The sequence below is a fragment of the Acinonyx jubatus genome, chromosome B2 (genome assembly GCF_027475565.1).
Source record: "Acinonyx jubatus isolate Ajub_Pintada_27869175 chromosome B2, VMU_Ajub_asm_v1.0, whole genome shotgun sequence".
Lineage (NCBI taxonomy): Eukaryota > Metazoa > Chordata > Mammalia > Carnivora > Felidae > Acinonyx > Acinonyx jubatus.
The window spans coordinates 69,508,038-69,531,906 of record NC_069385.1 but is presented as its reverse complement, the minus strand read 5'-3'; positions in this window follow the sequence as shown (position 1 = coordinate 69,531,906).

The window sequence follows — 23,869 nt, the reverse complement described above, 5'->3', positions numbered from 1 at the left end:
CTTCTTTACTTCATCTGTAAGGTAAAAACGATGATGTAACCCTACTGAAGGGGTCTGTGTGTGTGTGTGTGTGTGTGTGTGTGTTTGAGGAAATTAGATAAAAGATTCAAGTTCTGGGAAAATCAGATCGTGCTGTAGAAATGCAAGGCTCATTCATCAGCCTGTTCTGGTTGTCTGGGAAAAAACAACCACACTTCCTGCCCTCCCAGAGCCTACAGTCAACAGGAGCAGCAAGAAAGACAAATAAGCCATTACAGTATATTGTATTAACACTTGGACAGGGAAAAAGACAACACTGTTCAAGTATGCAGCAGGAATATGTCATGTAGCCCTGGTGTGGCAATAGTTGGAGTAAAATTCTTTTACCTAGGAGGGATATTGAAGCAGATGGAATGATGTGTGGAGAAGCAAGGAAAAGCATGAGGTTGACTTGTTTGAACATGAAATAAAATTTAGGATAGCTGGCACTTCGGACGTGGCCATGAGAGTGGCCAGAGGGTGGGTACATAAGGTAAACAGGACAGACTACATAATTTGTGGGGTCTACAACAATATTAAAATGTAGACCTCTTTTCAGACAGCAAGAACATGGATTTTTCTTTCTTTTGCAGGCTCTTATTTTTTAATTTGCTATTTAATGTGCTCCCTCAGGCGCAGAGATACTTGGAGGGTAAGTGCAGACTCTCCCACTTCTCCTGTGCCTTATCCTGCAACTTAGTGCTAATTGTCCAACTGCAGCTCTCCCTGAGGGCTGGGGCCAGAGGGCAGCTGCATTTGCTAGGTGGGGGGCAGGGAGCATTCAGCTGAGGATCCCTTCTGGGAAGGTGAAGAGGCAGAGTGTGGTAGAAGGCCCCAGTACATGCTCCATTGTCTCAGCCTTCCTTGACAAAATTCAGAGATAAAATTAGTAAGAATTTCAAGACAGTGACATTCTGAGTATGGGAATCTGTGTGACTGTATTATTGGTATGGGATTATTTTCTTATGTTCTAGGGATAAAGTGTAGATATAGCATAAATATATATGATGCCAAATCAATGGATGATTTGGGTCATTTCAGAGTTTGTTTTTAAAAAGTAGTTAAAGGGCATCTGGGTGGCTCAGTCGGTTAAGCCTCTGACTTTGGATCAGGTCATGACCTTGAGGTTCATGAGTTTGAGCCCAGCATCAGGCTCTGTGCCGCCAGCTTAGGGCCTGGAGCCTGCTTTGGATTCTGTGTCTCCCTCTCTCTCTGCCCCTCCCCCGCTCGTTCTCTGTCTCTCTTTCAAAAATAAATAAACATTAAAAAAATTTGTTTTAAAAATAGTTAAAATTAAGCAGGAAATGGGTGAACAATTAAACAGGGAAGAGATGTGGAAGGTTATACAGCAGTTTAAATTGTTTCCTGTGAGTGGTGAGATTATTGTGTAATTAGCTTATCTAAACTTTATAATTGTTCTAAAATAAACATATTATTTTATAACAAGAAAACATAAATTATAATGATTTTTATTTAAAAAAAATCTCTGGAAGAGTTTTCCTTGAGTACTGCTCAGAAAAAGTGAAGGTTCCAAAAGATGTATGTTCATAGCAAAAATGGGTGTGTTAAATCATTAGCCTGCTATTTCCAGAATAAACCCAACTTGGCAATGATTAAACAAAAAAATAACCAAAGTATTTGGATTTGTTTGCTAATAATTTATTTATTTATTTTTTTTACTTTTCTTTCTAGGTTTATAACTGAGATGAGAAAATTATAGACCATTATTTTGTATTATAAAGATATTTTGAGTAAAGCGACATCAGCAAGATGGCAAAATAGGACTATTTTACCATTGACCCCAAACAGAATTTACCCACTTTAGGAGGTGTATAGTTTGATGAGTTTTGACAAATACATACAGTCATGAATCCATTTACCAAATCAAATATAGCTTATTTCCGTTACCCCACAAAATTCCCTTATGCCTCTTTGTGATCAATCTTCTATCCCCTAGCTTCCAGCAATAACTGATCTGATTTCTGTCTCTATAGTTATTGATTGATAACTATTGATTTTAATTTAGTTGCACTGTGGCTGGAGAACACAGACTTTATTATTTGGTAAGATTTGCTTTTGGCACATTATGTGGTTGATTATCATAAAATATCTTTAGTTTTGAATTATCATATGCAGAGTTCTATGTATGTCAGTTAAACCAAGCTCGTGTATAGTTTTTTCCAATCTTCTATCACCTTACTCATTTTCTGTCTGCTTTATCTATCAATTTCTGAGAAAGGTATATTAAAATTTTCCATTGTTGTGGTGGATTGTCAATTTCTTATTACGGTTTTGTCTAATTTTTTTGCCTCATACATACATGTTAAGATTAGGTGCTTATAAATTTAGAATTGATAAATCTTCCTTGTGAATCAAAACTTTTATTATTATAAAGTAACTTTCCCTTATCCCTAAAATTCTTTATTTAATTTTTTTTTCTGGTATTAATCTACCTTTCTTCTGGCTGATATTTGAGTGATAAATTCTTTTTTCTTGCCTTTTATTTTAAATATTTCTGAATCCCTATGTTTTATGTGATTTTTGTCCAAAGCCTTAAGCTGTATTTATTTTTTAATGCATATAATTTCTGCCTATTAACTGAACAGGTTAGGCCATTTACATTTATTATTACTTATATTTTTAATTTGTTTCCTCTTTTGGCTTCATAGTTTATCTTTTTCTGCCACTTTTGAATCCTTTGAGGTGTTTGTTTGTTTGTTTGTTTCATTCCTTATCCCCACTGCTTTGGAAGTTCACTATTTTGAGTAATTACTCATAAAATTTTAATATGTCCACTTAATTTGCCAAAGTTTAAATGTAATATCTCTACTTCCTTCTTGAACATTAAATAACTTTAGAATTCTTTAAACATGATTATACCCTTCCCATCTTCTATGTTATTGTTATCCAGAATTTTAGTCCTCATCTGGTTTTATATCCCTCAAATCAATTGTTTTAAATCATCTGTTTAGATCCATCCATATACTTGCTGGATTCTTTATTCACTACTCCTAGCATCTCAGACTTTGCTCCTGATATCATGTTTCTTCTTCCTGAAATGTGTCTTTTACAAGTTGTTTTAATTATACTCTGTTGCTAGTCAGTTCTAATTTTCTCTTGTTCTTTTTAGCTATGTACACAATTCTGGGCAGACAGTTATTTTCTCTGGATGCTTAGTGCTATTATGTCACTGTCTGAGTTTAGCCTGGATGGCTTATAATACATTTAAATTTTTGTTGGAAATTTATTTCTCATAGTTCTGGAGTCTGGAAATCTCAGTGACTTCAAGGTGACAGTATGGTTGAGTTGTGGTGAGGATCTTCATCTGGCTTGCAGACTATTGTTTTATTGTATCCTCATATGATGGAAGGGGTGAGACCTAATGACTCAATCATCTTTCAAAGGGCTCACCTCCAAATACCATCACACTGGGGGTTAGGATTTCAACATACGATTTCAGAAGCGGCAGCACAAACATTCAGTCCATAAGAGTCAGTATTTTGTTTTCCATTGTTGCCATTAATTAAGTCTTAGAATTCATTTATCTTCAAATTCAGTTTTGGAGACTCTCAGTCATGGTTTCCACAAATATTCCCTCTTTCTCATTCTCATTATTTTCTTCTAGAAATCCAACTTGACATATGTTGGAGATTCTCATTCTATTCAACATGTCTCTTAATTTCTCTTTCATAATTTATATTTCTTTGTGTTGCATGTGGAGCAATTTCTTTAACTTTATCTTTCAGATAATGTCAACTTCTTCAGTAGGAGTGTAGTTTTTCAAGGGTCCAGGCCTCATGAAGGAGTCTTACTATTCAGTGTAGTACTGAATAGTACTATTGCTATTAGGACTAGTTTGTGCTTTGGTCCTATTTCCCTAGAGGTTGTTGTTAAAAGCAAATCTAAACCTGAAATTAGGTCATGGATAAGAACGAATGCCCAAGGAAGCCAAATCTCACCTTACATTACTATACTGGTTTTCAGTTATCTTTTCTTTCTTTTCACCAGTCCCTAGGTATTTCTTTTATATTTTATGATCTCAGCTAACATTTCAAAGGGTGTTCATTATATTTCATCCAGTATTTCTAGATGTTTCATTTATAAAGGAATTTTTAGTATATTTATCTGCCATATTGCTAGAATAAGAAGTCCAGAGTTCATCCTTTGCCTGAATTTCTTTTATACTTGGTCAGATTTTAATAAGTATGTACCTTAGCTTTCCATATCTTTGTGCTTTGCAAGAATACAAAGCATTCCACAATCCTGCTCTCTTGTATTCACTATTCTACTCATTTATCCACCAGATCTTTTTGATCTATATTCTTTCTTAGTTTCTTAATTTAAATTTCTAATGACACTTGCTACTAACCAGCTCAATGTGGGGATATAGGCATTCTTAGATGCCACATAGCTGGAGGCAGAGTCAAGGGAATGAATGCACTGATCATTAATCACCCCACCTAAGGGGTTATTTTTACTAATATTGAGATTGGCATGAGAAGTGGGAAAGTTATGATGTCTGTAAATGTTCCCTTAAATAGCAAATTATTTCTGTGTAGGTATATAAGGCTTTAAGTATAAAAGGACCATGATACAATGCAAAATTAAGCAATATGGAACTGACATTTCCCCAACTTGCTTGTAAAATGTCACTGGTAGCTATGCACCATTTTTGGGTACTTGGAGCGGTCTTGGGAAACTGTGAGGAGACACCATGCATTTTCTACTGCTCTGTGTAATTCCCTTATTTCAGGTGAGTTTCTATATCCTTTGCTCATTTTTAAAAATTTTTTAAAGTGTATATTTATATATTTTGAAAGAGAGAGAGAGAGGATGGGACAGAGAGAGAGGGAGAGAGAGAAGCCTAAGCAGACTCTGTTCTGGCAGCACAGAGCCTGATGTGGGGCTTGAACTCACTAACTGTGAGATCATGACCTGAGCTGAAAAGAGTTAGATGCTTAACCGAGTGAGCCACCCAGGTGCCCCTATATCCTTTGCTCCTTAAAGTCTTTGTGGTTCTTTGTCACCAAGCCAAACTCAGCTCAGATGATACATTAACTTCCTTCAATATAATAGGCTTTCTTTCCAACCATGCTGTCCATTTACAGTAGGGATTTATAATTGTTATAATATTATAAGACTTCACGTAAGACTTTAGGTAAGACTTCAACTAGGTGGTAAGCTCTTTAACGACAGCATTGTTGTATCTTTCATGAGTTGTATCCCATTGCTATGGCTGGTGCTTCATACACACTTGTTGAATAAATGAATGTAAACATGCCTTTCTCAGTACATCTTGAGTGGTCTATCATGGAAATTAATATCTAGAGACTTTTGAAAGTGAATTTTATATCCATAAATGAAACTGTCTTAGCCCTAGTGGCCTATCATTTCTAAGAGTTTTAGTACTTAGTGACCATTTAATGTATGGATTATTGACCTATTCACTCATATTGCAGATGCTTTAAGCTGTCCAAGTCTGCCAACAGAAATCTGCTACAGACTTTAAGATAAATGACTTAATAGTCTTTAATGGTTGCTGTTATGGATGGCTGTGCCCTTAATTGATAGTGTAGCAGATTAACAGTTCACTGGATAGATTATTTCACTCTGCTATATGTTTTAGAGAATGAATATATCTCTAATGGTTCCAGTCAAATCAAATATTTGCTAAACTTCCACTGTGGGCAAAACACTGTCTGGGTACCAGAGTAGGGGTGATGTGGGGGGTGAGAATCAACTTTCAAAGCACAACAGCAACAAAATGCATGCAGTAAAAATGTCAAAGTCAAATGGTAGGCATCTATAATGAATGCTTTCTATGGAAAGGTTCACCAGTTTTATATCAATGGAACACTAATAAGAAATGATATTAGTCATTATTCTTAAGAATCTCTAAAACAGATATTCGTTGAGTGTTTGCATAGGCACATTTAATTGTGCTAAAAGAGTGTTACTGAATATTATTGTTTATAAAACATGAATTAACAAAAACATTAACAGCATTTGAGTGATTAAGAGATGTGTTAGCAGCAGCACTAGCAGCCACGGTAATCATGGCCATGGTTAAAAACAAACAAACAAAAACTTGTTAAATACCATGCTATGTGTGTTTTCTTCCTTGCTAGTAATGTCAAGTCAGAGAAGATTTGTTGCAAATGAGAAGAGGGGGACTCCTCTGTCCATTTGTGAGACTGTGTGTAATGGTTCAGAATATGGGCATTGTTAACAGACCTGATTTTGAATCTCTCAGTTTTTGATTACCAACAGTATCAAGCTGGGCAAGTCACTGAACCTCTCTGTAGTTTTATCAGTTAAGAAATGTGTGTCATACCTGCTTTTATGTGTGGTTACTTTACCAGTAGTTATAAGTGCCTGGCACGTAGCTTGCACACTCAAAGTGTTTAAAATATAGTAATAGTTATTATTCTAGTTATTCTGTTTATCCCAAATCCATGTGTCTGCCATGATTGTAAAAATCCAGCAAAGCCATTTACTGTTAGGGAGCAAGTGTTTGGAAAGTCAATGTGAATGTTGATGATGAAGAGGACATGGGGCACAGCTGGGAAGTTGGACTGGGAAAAGATAGGCTGTTTGCAGGACAAGCTGGTGAAAACAGAAGATAGAGAACTGTGGTTGCAGAAACTGGGTGCTGGTAATTGTGGAAAGAAAGGGAGAATTATCGCTGTGTATTCTCCCAATAAGCCCATGAAGACTGTTGTTATATCTGGTTTAAAAGAGAGAAATATTACTAGACAGCACACCGGCGTTTGCTCTTTTTCGCCTGTCCTATAGAACCAATTACAATTGCACTTTAATACCCGAAAACTATTTCAGGGCAGAAAGGGTAATGCTTGCACTGAGAAGGATAATAGATGTGAAGTTTCTCTGAAAAGAAAAAACGAAGAAATACTATGCACGTTTATAATATGGTTATTGTCCTTCCTTACATCTCTGTGCCTGATTTTTTAACCTAATCAAGACTTGGTTTTCTTGACTCTTTGGCCTGCCTCAACATTGCTGCAATTCACTGGAAGGTTGGAGGTCACAGAAATTCATGCGGTGCAGAAAGTCAAGTGAAGAAAGACTTTATTTCCTCATTAATGCATTTTTACTTACATAAAATGGAAACGCTTGATAAATACCAATAAATCTTGAAGAAAGAGTTGGCAGAGTGATAAAAACAAGTTTTCCTCCTGCCCATTAAATGTGTCTTTTGGATACAACAGAGGAACCCACTCACGGGCTGTCGGCTCCAGCACCTCTCACCTACAGCAGGGGCTGCACAGCCCAGGTTGGCTCTAAGATTTCAAGTCCAGAGTCAGCTTACATTTCCCATTAGGCAGGGTAGTCTTGTGATTCATTGCCAGTAGCCTACCCCTGGAGGGATGGTTAATGAGGTTTGAAGTTTCATTTAAATTTTCTTTTCAAAATCCTTTTCTTTCCACAAAGATGAAAGTCAAGAGTTTCCAGATAAGCTTAGCTGGAATGCATTCCACTTCTCTGAAGTTTAAGAATGGTGAAAAAAATGTGGGTAGAAATGCAGGGACCGTGTCTGATTTAACTGGGTGGGACTGCCCCAGCATTACCTGCTGAGAGGTTTCTTGGGCAGGTACCAATTTGCCTTAGGCATTTAGAGGGCTTATTTCTTCAGGTGGGCTGGTCCATTATCTCCTCAGGGCACAAGCCTGCTTTCCATTAGTGCTGATGTGAAGGGCGTGCTCACTGAATCATGAGTGCACAGACATGAGTGTGAAAAGCTAGACTGGCGCTGTCGAAAGGAGTCAGCAGGGCAGGAGGAGGCTCTTGAAATGGTGGCAGACATGCTTGCCAGGAAGTTTGCACTTCCTGATATTTCTATTCCTGTCTTTAGAGGTGCAATTGGGACTTTGGAGGTAGAATTTTAGGACTAAAGAAAGCCAAATGTAGAGCATGAAAGTTTTTACTTGGCTCACAGGTATCGCAGGGTTAGGAGACAGATTTTCAAACTGCCAGAAAAGCAGGACACAAAGAACAAGAACAATGAAGATACTATGGAACGGCTGGTCTCGGCCAAGTGAAGAAGCAAGAAAGGATGCACTGTGAGTACAGGTGTGGCTTGCTGCAGCAGAAAGCTTCCGACCTCCTGACATAGCGTGAATCCTCACCAGCCCCAGAGAGCATGGCAATTCCAAGTTCATTGCTAAGTAATAATTTATCACAGTTGGAGGCTCTCATAAAAGCTGTTTATATAGATGCTGTTCTTTTGAAAAAGTTAGAAAGGTTGAAGTGGGGATGAGTAGGAAGGGTCTGTAGGCAAATTTTATGTTGTTATGACTTGGGTTTCATTACAGCTTACCTAGTAACCTTGATGGTATTTCCCAGGGACTTTGTGTCTGCCTTCATTTCACTGGGTCAATCAGTATTTCAAACAAATGCATGAAGCTAGGTGACTCCATATCAGGAAAGCAGTCTTCAGGCTATAAGAATAATTATGGCCAGTGTCATCCTGTCATGTCAACCACTAAACTCTAGATGTGTGTTTTTAAAGTGTGGACCCAGCTATCTACATCAGAATCACATGGTGTGTTTGCAAAAATGCCCCCCCCCGCCACTCCCTCCCCCCCCCCCCCCCCCCCCCCGCCGCAGATCTGCCACAATAGAACTTTTTGATGTACACATGTACATGAACACTCAGGGACCCCTATAAATCTAATGTTTGAGAACCACTGCTTTTGTTGATATTTATTAGTTTTAAAATGTAGGTGGACAATATTTATATAGGCAGTTTTTTTTCCATACCTACCTGTCAGTTAAGGTGAAATGCATACATGTGGTAGCAATGATCTTTAATTCAAATGGCCTCTGTAGAGGTTCAAACTAGAAGGCTTGTGCTTTCCCAGAAATCCAGACTGCAATAGCAACATTTTCATGCTTAAAAGTAATAATAATAATGTCTTTCCAAATACTAGGCCTATCATACATATTAGTAGATTAACTAGTCACCTTGACCAATTCTTAAAAAAAAAAAGAAGTGCCTTTTTCACCCATACTTTTTTTTACAGTTTAATGCAACCATACTCTTCCATTTAGATTGATTTTTAAAAACTTGAATGGTCTTTCAATCTTTTTGGAACTGCATTGTAGAGGCATGCCATCATAGCACATAATATGTGTAAAGCATGTACCACAGTGCTTGTCATGCGATGATGCTCAGAAAATGAGTCTGGTGTTTTGTTCCTTCCTCCCATTCTCCTTCTTTCCCCTCTAGATGGCTCCAGAAATTCATATCAACTTTGTGGTAACCATCTCTCTGATTCATGATTTCCGCTTTAAGCCACAGGCAGTCTATTCATCCTATTTATAACATTGAAGGTAATTACAGGTACCATTTGGTTCTTAATTAAAAGCATCTTCTTTGCCTGACTTAGTCCTTCATGTAAACTTGGAGGTGTATGCTTCCTACGGAGTCCCTGCTCTCAACATGGCCAATGGAGAAAGAGAAGATAAATGTCGGGAATTCCTTATGGAAAGTGTACAAATTCCACTTCCATTTTGTCCCAAGTGGGGAAAAAGTAATATCCATGCTTTCTTTTTGAGAAAACAAATAAAGCTGTATCCTCTCATCAGTGTGATTGCAGAGTTTTGGACAAAAACATTTAACTGGACTAAAGCCACCTTTGTTTATCTCTTGTGCTGACATTATCGCTACCTTTGGACCAGTTATGCAGAATCTTCTAACAGAGCAGCTCCTATTACAAGGTTTGAGAGACAACGTTACATATTACCCTTTACTTTCACATATATAATCATATGTAATCACACAAGAGCTCCTCAAGAGGCACAGAGAGGCCATTTTTCTTTGCTGGGACAATCCCCGCTTAGTTTGCCAAAGATATTACATTTCATTCTCTTCACAGTTATTATACAAATACTCATGAAAGTTACCATTTATTTTTAGGGATCATTTGGAAGTGTTCCTGGATTACAATTTTAACTCCAGAATATAGGTCATTGGCAGAATGCATATATATTTATATCTACATCTATATTTATATTGTAAACAAGTTTAACCCCATTCCTGGTGCTCCTTTAAAATTGTCTTAATTTTCTAGACCAGTGTTGCCCAGATTACAGACCTTGAAGCTCATCCATCTCTTTCACATGCTGCCTTTGCTCTTCATGATCTCTAATTCATGTATTGGAAAATCTTATTAAATCAGATTTGACAAGGCAAACAACAGTAATTTCCTTTTTCTGTTGGTTTCAAATGTGGCTTCTGGGTTACTTGAATACTAATAGTTTCTTTTCTTCAGTTTGAGTTGTACTGGGATTTGAAATTAAAAAAAGTCAATTTAACTTCCAGTACCATTGGTTTTGAGGAAAGACAAAAACAAAAATGAGGAAGTTGGGAAGACTTCAAAGGAAGTCTTTACATTCTATATGAATTTGAATTAATAGTTTGTGGGGAGTAGGGTTTTTTCAATTCATTTAGAAACAATGTTGACATTAATGAAGAAATTAAAAAAATGAAATGGAAGATAGAGCAGTGGAGAATTCTGATTTTGACGCCAACTTCTCACTGAGCTAATCTTGGGGTTATAGATTTTTTTCTAGAAGCCAACTGGTTCATGATTTCCAATTTAAGCCACTTACAAAGCTCATAAGTTGGGTGTGGAGATGGAGAGGTTGATGTTCAGAGAATATGGCTAAATGGCAGGGTTCTCTGAATTTCATATGCTTTAGGATGGTTACTTCTAAAGACTACTGTCCTTGAGGTCAATAATGAGTTGGTGGAAATTTGGGATGTCAATACCTTCTGGGAGGACTAAGTCTATTTGATACTTATGCTTGATGGGAGCTGCTTAACAGGTCAACACGTGGAAGATGTCAGCTTCAGGGAGTGGTAGTCTTGGTCTAGGGGCAGAAGGAGCGAACTGAGGGAAGACACATGGATCAGCAGAGGAAGAAAGGAGAGGAAGAAGGAGAATGCAAATACTATTTGAATAGGAAGCTTAAAAGTAATGATTATCTACTTGAGTAACTTGAGAAATATTAATAAGTACAGAAGTCTATAATAAGTACTTTACACTAATAAATTTGGTTATTGATTCTTCCTTTTATCAGGATATTTCTCTTGACAATCATGGAAGAATGTCCTCATAATAATCCTGAATCTTCAAAAAATATTCAAAATATATTCAAAATCTTCTTGGCTTCTGCCCAGTCCATTGTTTCTCCCTTGACTCTTGGTCTAACCTCCACTTCATTTTTTGTTTTTGTTGTCAGCCAAATTCTGAAAACCATAAAGTGACCACATCATTTAAGCTCATTTTTATTTCCCCACTGCTTGGTCCAGTGTCAGGCATAAAGTTGATTGGTTAGCTGTTGAAATTGTTGAATCATTTTGTTTTCAAAGATAAAATACAAACCCTTGAGTACCACCCATCTTAGTATACACAGCTGAAATGTCTTGACCTTTCTCAGTGAGAAATTTGGGGTACATGGGTCTGTATATATGGTACTCTATGCATGCCTTTCTTTCTCTAATGGGGGACTATCTCCCCCTATATCTCTTTAATCTCAGCCTGGTCAGTGCTGTGCAGTGAATGGCAATGAGTGGGGGATTAAATAAAGAATGGAGAAAACATGAAGAGCCCATATGCCATTTCATTTGGCCCTTTGAGTGTCCTCTCTTTATTGTGAATACTGAGGGATGCTTATACTAAAGGGTCCTGTTAGTAGCTGCCTGTGGTTCAAGAATTCTTCTGCATTTTATGCAAATTTAATCCAGATATTAAGACCTTTCTCAAGTGTTTAATGGTGCTGGGCTTATTGCATCTAACCCAGAGAGGACTATCCGTATGGTAATAGATAATTTTGCTAGAGAGGAGAGCTGGGAGTTGAATCCAGAGTACATCGCTTCTGTTCCAGGCCAAACTGTTTTCCTAAAGTAGGAGAAATGTTGTATTGGGGATAAAGTGTCCTCTTAAGTGTTCTTACCTCTAGTAGGAAAAATTCAATTTCCCTGAAAGATATGTCACCACTTTTCCCTTCCTGAGACTTTAATCTCTGTATCACAGTGGAAAAGGAGCTGAAGATCAAAGATGCAATACAAATTACTGGGTCACGTTTTGAACCCTACTTGTGTGGTCATCTGAACGTCTAGGAGCAGGAGGAGGCTGGTGGCAGATGGAGATCTGTGGGAGTGTCAGAGGAACAGCAGGGAAGGCTGGTGAAATTATCTCAACACAGAATGGTGATTTTGATACTGTGTTCTGCCACCAAGCACAGGTTATTAGCTGTAAAAAATCAATTTTCTTTGATAGTGTCTCTACGTCCCTTACCTCTTCTCTGAAATTTGGGTGATGACCAAAGTAACTTCAGACAGTATACCGCATAGCACATTATGTGTTTGTTGCATTTAGTTGATCTGGACATTATAAAATCAATGGATTATGATGCTGAAGCCAAATTTCAAAATGTATACTGTATTTTTCCTATCTCCCTTGTAATTTCAATCAGATAAGGTTTTTTGTTTCTTGTCCAATGCCATTTGGTGAACATTCAGTTTCTTGCAAAAAGCTAAATGTAGTATGTGGATATGCTTCAATCTAATCACAACGTATTTATTTAGTTCATAACGTGCAAAGTACATGGAAGGTGCTGTGAAACAAACTTTGTATTAAACACAGCACTTTCCCTGTCTTACAGAATTTACCCCTGTATGTGAAAATGCTCTTGTTTCTTTCTGAACTTGTGAGCTTATCTTTTGTATGATGCATTGCCGACAAATTGGAAACAGGAGACTAAATATTGTCCAGAAAGTCATTACCCTAGCAGAAAACTGCCAAAATTTGGTGTTTTCTTCCAGTCTTTTTTTCTGGGCATGTGAGTTTTCTCCTTGCTTCAGTGTACATATATGCTTATAGCTTCTTTACATTTTACAACATTGTAAACACTGTCTATTTTACTATAAAATCTTCACATCTTAATTGTGAGAGTTATAATACTTTGAAGAATAGATGAGAGACACTGTTTCAGTAGTCCCTTGTTTTTATAGCTTTAGTAACAGCATAGAATGGTAAAGTGAGCATGGGCTTTGCACAGAAATTGGGCTTGGATACAGACTCAACTACACTTTTGCTCTGTGATCAAAGGCAAGTTATTTCTCCTCTCTGAGCCTCAGTTTTTCTATCTGTAAAATCTGCCATGTACTTAGTAAATGTGTGATCTGGAAATGGTAGCTGTTATCACTTAGGCTCTTTCCAATTTTTGTCATTATAAATAGTGAAATATGGATCATCTTTGCTTGTATAACACTTCCAGATTTCCTATTATTTTCTTTGGCCAGAACTCCAAAGTGGAATTTCTGGGTTGATTTATTTAAGGATTCTTGACTGCTTTTTCATGTTTCTTCCCAAAAGAATTTACTGATTTAAATCATGCTATCAACATCTGAGAAAACCTCATCTCACTTTTTATTTTTCAGGTGAACTTTAAGGGTCATCCCTTTAAGTTTCTGCCAATCCAAATGGGATTTTGATTATAATATTCAGCCTTTTCAACTGGGAATATTTCATGTCTGTTCATTTACTAAAATATTTTCTATTTTTATAAACTTTCATATTTCTTCATAGAGCTCACTTTTCTCAACCAGGACATGCATAAAGCTTTATGTGTCTTACTGCTATTAGGAATGTACACATACTAGAATTATTATAGATTATATAATTGTAGATAATTATATTGTGTGAAATGACTATATCACATAATCTACATTTTTCACATGTCTTTCATATTCATAACTATTTTGTGTGCTTTTGCATCATTCTTCTTTTACAGTCAGAATTTCTAAACCGATATAAGTTGCGATAGGGATAATAGGCATCTTTGATTTATCTGAATGTAAAGGAATTTTTCTAGGAAAACATTTCCCAAACTGGTCTGAAGGGACTATGCTCTGAGCAAAAAAAGTGGTGACAGTCCACTGATATTTGTAATTGGCAGCACCATATTAATATTTTCAAGAAGCCCTGTAGTCGGAAATATGTCTAAACATTATTCAACTTGGCGTTTTCCACTATTACTTGGACAAGGAATCCTCAACCCACCCCCCCCCCTCTTTTTAGAACTGCATTTTAGAGAACATTTTAAAGAATGGTATTTCTTAGTAACTCCCATTTGGGAAAAATTCTATAATATACCCCATGAAATATAATGTTGCAATTAATTTGGAAGAGATTTTGTTAATAATGTCAAGGAAGTAGCCATTTGTTCCTTTTAAAAAATGTCATTAACAGGAATGAGTATTAAGTGTCTTTTAAGTGTCTATTAAACAATTTAGTTTTTGTTATTTAGCCTACTAATAGGATATAATAAAAAGTTCCTCAAGATTGAGCCCTCTTTAAAATCCTGCATAATAACTACTTAGAATTGGTAACTTTTTTTCAATACTTTTTGAATTCTCTTTGTTAGTATTTTATAATACCTAGAATTTTTGCATTTATAGTCTTAAGTGAAGTTGGTCTCTGATTTTTATTTTAGTGTTAACATCATTAAATTCTGGTATCAGATACATATTCATTCCACTGAATGATGTGAATACTGTCCTATCTTTTTTCAATACAGTAACTGTTTATATTCAACATGGGAATCCTTTGCTCCTTGAATGTTTGAAATAATTCCCTGGTTAATGGGCTGAAGGCTTTTATGGGGGATATTCTTTAATAACCCTATCAATAATTTCCCCAGTATTGCTCTTGTCAGGTTTTCTTTTTGTTGTTAAGTCAGTTTGGTAATTTATGTTTTTCTTTCAGAAAATTGCCTATTTTGTTGGGATTACCTCATTCATTTGCCTATAATTATCCTTAGTATATAATTTTCAAATACTTTCTGTACTAGTTTATATTTTATTTTTCTAATTGTGCTGCTTCTGCCCTTCTCTTTACAGAGTTATACTTGAATTTATTAGCTCCAGTATTTTTTTTTTAATTTCTGAATTGGTTATTATTATGTCTGTTTTCTGAAGCCACTTGTGCTTCTTTTCCTAAATTATTAATTTGATTATTTTTTCCCTTTCCCTTCTACTTTTTAAACGATAAAAACACTTGACCATAAATTTGCCTGTGCGTAGATCTATGAATTCTATAAAGTTTAGCGATTTTTATTACAATTTTGTCATACCGAAATAGGATTTTACTGTATTACTATTTGGTCTATTGAGGATCTCAGGAAAAATCCCCTAGGTGAGCCTGAGATTTGTGCCTACCATGCATTACCTTTTCTTTCTCATTTTTGCTGCTAGATCTAATAGGGCTAAGATGTCTGGTTGAAAGGAAGCTCTGCTAAAGTCACTGTATCTCATGTAACAGTTCGACTCCTTACCTGCTCAGAGAGAAATAGCCAAGACCTTCCAAGTGTCTGTGTAAAGCCACTTTAAATTTATTTAACAAATACTGATAAATTAATCACTATGTGCCAAGCATTACTTTAAGCATTTTGTGAATATTAATCCAATTAATGCTGCAACGACCTTGTGCTATAGATATTATTCACCCCTTCACGGATGGGAAAAGTAAGGTGCAGAGAGGCCAGTGAGAGTCAGGATTGAACCTAGTAGGTCTGGCCCCAGAGGCTTCAGTCTGAACAATTAAGCTAAACTGCTCTTTTGTTTTGAAATTCTGTCTGCTGGTTCCTTTCATACAAATATGTCCATAAACAAGTTAGAGAAAAATGTCTCGTTCTGTAAACCTGTTTAAGATTTTTAAAAAGGATGTACCTGCACAGACTTCAATACTTGTCCCAGGAAAGTAATCAAAAGGGTGAAGGGAATTAGGATACACCTCCCCAAAGTATGGAATCTTGGATATTTTAAGCAGAGGAATTTGAGAAACAGCCAAGCAAGAAGGACTCCCTGACCTCCTGCTTTTCCCCAAGCAGATTGCAAGACTCTCTGGTGAGAGGTGCCCTCCCTGTATGGGGAGGAAAGGAGCAACTTTATCTCAGAAGACAGAGGGATGTTGAGAGGAATCAGAACCAACAGTCCTTACTAATTTAGCCCAGTTCAATACCCTTAGCTCATATCTTTTTCCTAGCATATTTTACCAAGACCTTCCACTCTTCATCAAGCCTAGATTAAAAATGCTCAGACCTGACCATTTTTTGTTAGGTCTTCATTTCCTTATGATGGCTCCCACGTTACTGAAAACTTACCTTAAATACATTTGCGTGCTTTTCTCATGTTAATTTGTCTTTGTCAGTTTAATTTTTAGGTACAGCCAGTGACCCTAAGAGCCTGGAGGTAAAGTTTTCTCTCCTCTATAGAGGTCAGAACATACCCCTCTCATTCTACTCCTTGCTGGAATCACCAGCAAAGCCTGATAGTTTCCCTCCCAGTAGTAGCTACAGGCTACAGACAAAAATCTGCATCTGTGCTTATTGCCAAGCCAGTCTTAACAGCTGCAGAGTCCAGAGTGTTCGGATCATTGAAACCCTCACCATTGACAGAGAGAGGGTTGTAAGCAAGATGACTATACTGAGACAGTCCTTGGCACTACCTTAGGTAGGGAATAAAAGGAGAGGAAATGGTCTCTATTCTCAGCATTCTGAAGTTGCTGTCTCAAATGGATCAAAAGAATTAAAGCAAGATGTGGTTCATTTAAACAGGTGGTCCCAAGTTTGGAGGTCTGAGAATAGGAAACGCTTAAGTGGCTCAGGAGAAACACAGGAACCTTGCTTCTGACCATGGATCACTCCACACATGAATCACTCCCCAGTGAACCATTACCTCTTGGCGAGTCCATCTTCCATGTTGTAAATGGAATTTTGAGGTTTACGTTTAAATGGCAGCTTGTTTTCTCTGACCAGGACATCAAAGGACACAAAGAACATCTCATCAATCTTTTCATTGTTTTCCGGTTTGGGCTCCTCTGGAAGAAATAATTTATTTCAATAAGGTGCTGCGGAGTGAACCACACTCTCCTAAGCAAATTTTACATATACCTTATAGTGTATATTTTACTTAAAACCATCCTTCATATAGTCTTCAAATTCTATCATAAACACACATAAAATTACTTCTATTTACTTAGATTGAGTTCTTCCTTGACCTAGTTGTTTGTAAGAAGATAACTCTATTTTTTCCTCAGTGAACGGAGTTTCAATTAAAAAATACCATTACTTTTAATTTTAGTGTGTTGTGGTCAGAGAATATGTTCTATTTTTCTCTCTGTTTTCCTATACACATATCTCTTGTTTTTGGTGTCAGTATTTGATTTAACAAACACATATAGCTTTTTAATCAACAGGGTTAATGATCGACTACGTTCAATGGCAATGTACAACATAACAAATGTTAGCTCTTTCATATTTAGTGAAGTTCTGTATCAATTGATAAAATTATATGATTATACAGTTAAGATTTAAATTTTTTTAATGTTTATTTATTTTTGAGACAGAGGGAGACAGAGTGCGAGTGGGGGAGGGGCAGAGAGAGAGGGAGACACAGAATCTGAAACAGCCTCGAGGCTCTGAGCTGTCAGCACAGAGCCTGATGCGGGGCTCGAATCCACAAACTGTGAGATCATGACCTGAGCCGAAGTGGGACGCTTAACTGACTGAGCCACCCAGGTGCCCCAATACAGCTAAGATTTAGAGCATGTAGTCTTTTCCCAAAACAGTTACAGTTTTTAGGAGGTCATTTGTTTAATTCCAGGATTTACCTAACAACGTCACATACTTACAAATTAGCTATACGACATGGAAACCCAAATTTCATAATAAAAGCATCATATATTAATTGTAAATCATGTCACAACCCTTTGAGACTTTTTTTTGTATCATGTTAAATATTTTAAGTCAGAGAGAACCTTTCATCCGTTTCAGCCTTTCAACCATTTCTCTTGCATCCTTTGGTTCTTCATGACACCTAATTTCTGAACTGGAATATTCTTTATAGTAGACTAGAATGGGTTACTTATTGTGCTATGATTCTCTGACTAAGGATGAGTACTAACATGGTTCTAGAAATACTTGAGTGCCATTGCCCTAGAACAGAGGTTCTCAAACTTTAGCAGGCATTAGACTCACCTAGAGGGCTTATTAAAACAATGATCATTAGGCTTTCCTCCCAGAGTTTCTGGTCTGGCAGATCAACATGGTGCCCAAGAATTTGTATTTCTAACAAATTGCTGGGTGATTTTGATGCTGCTAGTCCCAGTCTATACTCTGAGAACCACTAACTAGAATCACGTAAGACACGTGCAGAATCTTTGTTCCAATATAAAGGGTTATTGTCAAATCTGACAAGTCCCAAGTCTCAATCCATTGGTCTTGATTATAAGTCTGAAAAAAAATCTATTCTTCTCCAATAACGAGTGCTTCTCAGAGTCCATCTTCTCAACTTTCTGGCTGGCTTAGTCTTAATCCGGGGGGTTACCATTCTCAGACTTGGAAGCACAATCATGTATAGCTGGTGTTTCAGCATGCTTTATTCCTGTGGCAGGCATCATTTGAAATACACAGACATTTGCTCTCTCAAGCACCTGAAAAGAACTTTTCTATACTTTGATCTGTTTTCTTGCTTACAAGAGTGAGATAGACAAGTGGAATGCAGAAATGGTGCAGTAAAGACGGATGCTCCTAGAAGCCAAACAGAACAAGTAAGAGCGTTCAGGGCTGTCCAGACTTTTGCTGAATTCCTTTGAATCTCTACTGCCTCCGGGTGTGCACATTTTTTTGATGGTCAGATTATATGATTTTTTTCCCCCAGTATAGACAAGGGAGAAGAATTAAAATTCTTGTTGGGGTCTTTTTGCTTTATTACATACCAATCACAACATTTCTTGAACTTCACAGACAATTAGCAGAAGTCCCTTATAGTAATCAATTCTGTGTCATCAATAAATACAATTACCAGTAGAAACTTTCAGGTTATTTGACTAAGACCATCTTTAAATGAGTTTAGGAATAGATGTTCCAACATAGGTAACCTGTTTTAGTGTTCATTTATATTTATATGGATGACGTTCCTTTCCTAAATTTGTACAAATCCTTAAAATGTCAGCCCATTTTTTTTTTTCCTGATTTCACTTCTATTGAGATGAAAGTCAGGCTAGGTATGTCCTTATGGTAACACAAATATCAATTAAATTACACTTTTAAAGGCAAAACCAATTGAGATTCTTCAATTTTTTAAATGGGTCTAAACTCTTAATCCCGTTCATGTTTTTGTTTTGTTTTGTTTAGTTTCTGTCCTCTTAAATATTTGTTAGCTTAAAAAATTGTGGGTTTTTTTTTTGGTAATAATAACATGTTTTCTTACTTGCAGTGTGTCAAAGTCCTCAGCACTTCACATGTCATTACATGCTTTACCAAATTAGTAGATATGCATTATTAAAATCTCATGGGTTTCTAAAAAATTAATCATTTTGCATGAAGATTCAGACATTTCTCTCAAGCGAGCAGAAATAATTTTTCCTGGTCATTATTTCTTGTTTTCCTATCTTGTAAGGGTTCTCTGGAAATTGATTTTTGATTTGCACCAGTTGTTTTAATATTCTAGTGTTTTCCAATTCTGTCAGTATTAGTAGCTTCGATGAATACTGCAATTTTCTCTGGCATTCAGGGAAGCTCAATATGCTAATTAAAAGATGCTGATCAGGAGATGTTAAAATTTCTTTTAGGATCTCAGTTAAATATAACACAAAGATTTCTGACAGAAAAGAAATGGGTGATAACAAATATAGAAGCAGGTGGCAGAAACTGTTTAAAAGATTGCTAGATGTCACTCTGGAAGAGTAAGCAAAATAAGAACACTCTCCTGAACAGAAAAGTTTAACCCTTGATAGTGATTAAAAATCTGTGTCCCCAACAGAAGTTTGTGCATTCATTTGGCTATTCCTGCAATGATCACGAGCAGCCCTTTACGGTGCACGTGGTCCCGTGCTGAGGGTAGGGTACAGCTACAAAGTCCTGGTTCTTGTCCTTGAGGGAGAGGCTCCCACAGGGCAGAAGAGTGCAAGTAACACTGACCTTACCCCTGCACTTCACTTGTAGACTCTTAAAATACTGGAGAAGGGCATTTTCACTTGGGATATTATAATAACGGGCACTGGGGTGGCTCAGTCGATTAAGCATCTTACTCTTCTTGATCTCAGCTCAGGTCATGATCTCACGTTCATGGGATCAAGCTCTGCATTGGGCTCTGTGCTGATAGCTTGGGGTTCTCTCTCTCTCCCTCTCTCTCTGTCCCTCCTTCAATCTCTTTCTCTCTTGCACGTTCTCTCTCTCTCTGTCAAAATAAATAAACCTAAAAAAAAAACAAGAACGAAAGGAAAATGTCCTCCAGAGGAAGATACTTTTTCCCAAGGGGCTCATGATAGGAAAGAGTGTGAGAAATGTTGTTGGCTGTAGGGAGGAGTGACTACTGGTCAACCAGGATGCTTAGGAAGTTCTGTCCCTGCCTTAGCAAGCTAAGAAAAGGCTCCTTCCCCAATCTGCAGCAGGTCCAGGTATGAGAGCTAATTGGGCGACCCAATCCTAAGGGAATGGGCAGCATCTGGTCCTGGGGGTCTTGGGGATCTGGGCCCAAGTGGTGTCTGGTATCTGAACTGGATGAAGATAATGCAGTGCTCATCATGAGCTGAGACTACCATGCTTTTTCTATGTATAAATAAGGTTGATCATGAGTTGAAACTATCGTGCTTTTTCTAAGGTGTATAAATAAGGTTGAGGGCTCATTGCTGCTTTCTCATAATAAAACCTCTTTCTATATCATTTTCTTAATGTGTTTGGTGGAATTATTCTGAAAGATGGGATTTATCAAGTTGGGCAATAGCCTCATCCTCTCTCAGATAATGCAGCTCCAGATCTGCCACAGACAACTCTGGCAATAGGGTCATATAAATATCCAGTAAATGATGCTTTCAGTTATGATACTGTTAAACTTTGAGTAGGAATTCCATAAATTGACCTTCATTGCACTGTATAACACAACATAATACAAAATAACACAGCATAACATAACATCCCTGTTAAATCCTTGTCAATAAATGATAACAAGATTGAAAGAAAAAAATGTTATTTTCTCAGTGATCTCAAAGTTATGAGATTTGAGCATATCAGCATCATTTAATCTTAGGCATAATACATTTCAAGTCTCCCACTTTCTTTTCCCTCTCTTTGCAATTCCTCTTTTGACCACACTTGACTGAATGTTATTTATAATATTGGGAATAACCACATACTATGTGCCTTCTATGTGCTGGGCATTTTGTATATAGTATTGCTAATACACAGAAACTCTACCAGCATAGGTACTATTATCTCTCTTTAATACTGAACTCAGACTTTTTTGGGAAGGGCCAAGGTGGGATTGAGACCCAGACCTGACAGGTTCTAGAGCTGGGCACCCTCTCTTCTGGAGAAGTACTTTCCACTCATGTTCACAACACACCAAATCACGATCATTGCAAACTGCCCTTCACAACTGATGAGATTTCAGATGTGGTTATAAGAATCAAAAGAGGAGGCACCTGGGTGGCTCAGTCGGTTAAGTGGCCGACTTCGGCTCAAGGCATGATCTCGCGGTCCGTGAGTTCGAGCCCTGCGTTGGGCTCTGTGCTGGCTGCTGGGAGCCTGGAGCCTGCTTTGGATTCTGTGTCTCCCTCTCTCTCTGCTCCTCCCCTGCTTGTGCTCTGTCTCTCAAAAATAAATAAATGTTAAAAAAATTTTTAAAAAGAATCAAAAGAGTAATTTTAACAGCAAATGCAACACTTAAAAGGGAGAGCAATGTTATTAAAAATGGTAATGGTTCGCAAGTATTGCAATTTAAATAACCATTACTCCTATGTGGTCGTATTTAAGATAGCAAAGCAGAAATTCAGTAGTGCCAGGAATCAAATTTGACATTACTTTGGAACTGGAGTATATGGTTCAGTTCTCTTCCCCAAACAGACGAGAATGACAAGTTTTTTTTTTTTTTTTTTTTCATGTCCAGTCTAAAGATAGCTGGCCTGCTATTGGTAAAGATTTGCCCCCGGTGGGTGGTCTGGGAGCTTTAACCATGCCCCGACTGGGCGGGCTTCACAGCCTGTGGTGTCTTCTAACTTCCAAATGTGGCTCAGCGTTTGACTGTTAGATCCATCCTCCAAAGTTGAATCAGAGGGGTCAGGGAAGTCATTTGGAATGTTTTGTTCCAAATCCCTGCTGCTGTTACTAAGCATAGATGCAAACTCAGTGAGCTGGCCTCAATGCTTACACCATGGTGAATGGGGTAAGTGGGATAATGCCAAGGATGGTTACCCACTAATCACTTTCCTGGAGACTTGAAATTAGCTTCATGCTCCCCCATGTTCCACCTCACCTTCCCTTGGGGATGCCCTGGACCCAGTGTCATCTGAGCCCAGAGAGAGTATGTCCACATCTTTAGGAACCTATTGTTTTTGTATGTATTTATGTGGGCCACCCTCTGTGCCCTTGCATCATTAGCTAATACTCCTGAGATAAAAATATCTCAGAAATCAAATCACTGTTCTTCAGCTGCACAAATAACTTGGTGGAGATAACCCTGGAAAAATATGACCATTTTTTTTAAAGGAAGAAAAACAGCATGTTAAGAACTAATAGAACAAATGTTTGGAGATGTTTTGTCTTGTAATATGTGTGCATCACACAAGGTGGCAGAATAAGCATAAGGCGATCCTCCAGCATGAGGCTGGACCCTGCATTGTTTTCAAGGCAGGGACGAGATTGCTAACCCCTACCTTTGCAGCCTCAGCCACAGCTGCTAGCTGGTCCTTTCTGTGTGTGCTCACACATTTGCGTTTAAGTAGAGTGTGGCACATAGTTTAGTAATCTGCCAGCACTCAAATCCTTTGCTTTCAATGAGAAACTGTGTTAAATGATTAGACTTCATTGGTTTCTTGAAAATATGCACTGACTCCTGACTCCGATTTATATGCCTTCTTTTGATTGAAAACACAAGCTTATTCTCCATCAGCCTTCTAGTTCAACTCAAGGGTATTGTAAAAGCTGAACCACAAGACAGTTTTATAACCTATGATATCAAATTTTACTTTTTTCTTCTCCATATAGGATGTGAATGTGAAGTTAAATATTTATTAAATATTTGTCAAGCTTATTAACTCTGTTTGTTTTTCTCAATAAGGAGAATTAAAAGTCCCTGGATTTATTTTTAAATTTAATTGAATGGTTAATACTTAATTTTAATCATTATTAATTCAATTTTTAATGTAGTCATTTTTATGGCTGAATTAAATATTTTACTTGGGCTTGTGAACAAGACCATTAGCAATGGACTACATAGGATTTTCACACCACACATCAGAAATACTATAGAACAAATTTATTTGTGCTATTAACCTATTCAGTACAAAGAAATGGGTCATCTCTCAAAGTTACGGTGAAAACATTTGATCTCCAGAATAAAAAAATGAAGCTATGCATATGCCTCATTTCTCATATAAAATTCACATGTCTTAGCCTCAGATGTTTTGACTGATACAATTTATTTTCCCAAGTTCTTTACAGAAAATATTAGGATGGACTATGGGAGGGTAAAATGCTCATCCTTAATAAAATGGGTCATATAATTTACCAAGCTAGACCACCAGCTATGCAGATGACCATGGCTGGTCATTCTTGGTCACCTCTTCTCTCCTATGATCACTTTTCCAAAGACTTTCAATACTTCTGGAAATCCTGTTGTTTCCTGCATCTGCGTCTCTCCTTTCCTCTAACTTAAATTATAATTCTTATTTCTAGGCCTCTTGCATTTGGCTGCCTCTTGTCATTTCCTCTTTTACCTAACACCCACCAGCAAGTGCTAGAGCTAGGTCATACTGTCTTG